This window comes from Anneissia japonica, unplaced genomic scaffold (genome assembly GCF_011630105.1).
Source record: "Anneissia japonica isolate Jap-2015-1 unplaced genomic scaffold, ASM1163010v1 scaffold287891_len339112_cov183, whole genome shotgun sequence".
Taxonomy (NCBI): domain Eukaryota; kingdom Metazoa; phylum Echinodermata; class Crinoidea; order Comatulida; family Comatulidae; genus Anneissia; species Anneissia japonica.
In genome coordinates, this window is record NW_022749182.1 from 166,272 (window position 1) to 168,519 (window position 2,248).

A 2,248-nucleotide genomic window follows, 5' to 3' on the forward strand; every position below is an offset into this window, starting at 1 on the left:
ATTTGGAAATTTCAGAAAGAAAAACAAATTTACTTTATTTTAATTGCGCCCTCTGCTGCCTTGAAATCTCTAAAAATAAGATATGATATTTCTTCCTAATTGTATAAATTTAAAGCATTTAACCATCCCATTACTACACTGTTGACATTCAAATAAATAAAAATTCATTTTCTCGTCCATCTGGATGTTTTTGACAAATCTTTGCTAAAAAAGAGAACAAAATTATATTTTTTTTTTCTACCCTCCTTTGATGATATTTCAAAAAAACAAGTTTGTAGTGAAACAAGGTATAAAAAAAGCCTTACCTAATGGCAAATGTATTATTTCAGTTAAAGTGATGCCATTCTCTTTCATCCTGACCGGATGAAAATATATTATGCTATACAAATATGCCTACATTACATTTGATGTACTAAATCATGTCAACTTTTGCGAACAGATATAAAACCATTCTGAGATAGTCCCTGAATACACTAAATTATGATGAAATGTGCAAATACTTATACTGTATATGAACCATGTTTGTAATATGTTTGAAGATAAATACAAATTCTACAATTTGTATATGATTAGTCATTTTTGGTAAATTTATTTCAGTATGATCAGATTTTGTCATTTTCATACCTTTAAAAAATTATGGTTTTCATCTGTGTGATTTTCATACCTTTACAAAATTACTGTTTTCTCACAAACATCTGATGTATCTGAATTTTCAGGTGATCCCTTCCAAGTTTTACAGCCTACATTATCAAATGCAATGTTTATTTCCAAGAATCTTTCTCAGTTAATTACAAAATGCTTATATCCATCACCACCAGCTTAATGATGCCACATAACAAGCTTAAATTATATGATTATACTATATATCCACTCGTTATCTGCTTAAAGAGAGAAGTTGCAAAAAAAAAACAGCCTAATTGTAGAACATTCAGTTTTATATTTCCGTTACTTTTGATTCTATATGTCAATGTCAATATTTTTTTATTTTTTTATTAAAGCATCTGAAGCTTTTATTGAGGTGCAGATTCAAAGCTTTTGCTGATTTTTACAGAATTTTTACTACTACATTTATGTCTGTGAAGTTGGTACCTTATTCAAACTAAATTAAAGGGACAGTTGCAAAATATTTTAAATTGTATACTTCTGTATTATTATAGTGTTTTGGTCACTTTTCTTGTATGAATAGAATACCTTTTCGAATATATGACCTCTTTTATGGTGGGAAATGTTAGAAGATCAAGGGTCATATATCATAGCCAAAATATAAAATATTTTGCGACTGTCCCTTTAATTTAGTTTGAATAAGCAACTAGGAACCAACTTCACAGGACTACAGGTCTTCCTCTAATTAAAGACCACTTTTCTGTGGCCCCAAATTAAATTTTTTATTCTAATTATAGAGAATAAAGCTGCTAAAGATCATGGAAACCCAGATCCCAAAAGTGGTCTTTATTTGGAGGGAAACCTGTAGTACAATAATGTGTAATGACAATGTATGATGCATGAAAATAACAATGTTAGTGAAAAGCAATGATTATTGCATTATATGGATAAAAATAAATAGCGACGTCATTTGAATGCGTGAAAACATTGAATATTGAGTATTAATGTCAATAGATAAATGCGTAAAAGCTGGAAGTAAAACAAAATTATAATGATTGTGTACCACAGCGTCAACAAGTTTAATAGCGTATCTACAAACACGAGCAAAGCAATTTTTGCTACAGCACATAAATGATACCTCCAACACAACTTCAGAGTCTAATGATGCATTCACACCGAATCAAATTTTTTGGATCGGAAAGCGATACCGAACCAATCAGAAAATCAAATCAATATGTAGGAATAAGGATGCTGGCGTTCAGCGCATCGGATATTACACGGTCCAAATTTTGGTTCGAATCCAATGTGAATGCACCTTAAATTATCAAAAATAGAAAAAAAAAATGTAAACTATTTTACAGTTGAATCAATAAGTTCGCTTCCATTAAGCTTTGCTTAAACAATGTTACAACGTTTACAATAATTTCTAATACAAATAATTTTACACAAATGTACACTTAAGTTTTGTTTGAACAGAAAATGGTCATTCTAAACAGATTAGAAATTACTATAAAAACTTAAGTCTTCTAGTAGAACTATCATAAAAATTGGTGAATTCAACAATTCCTAGAGAGATGTATTATAAATGGAAACATTTAGTAGCATTTACACACAATAAATGCAATTGGTGACTCTACAATCCTAT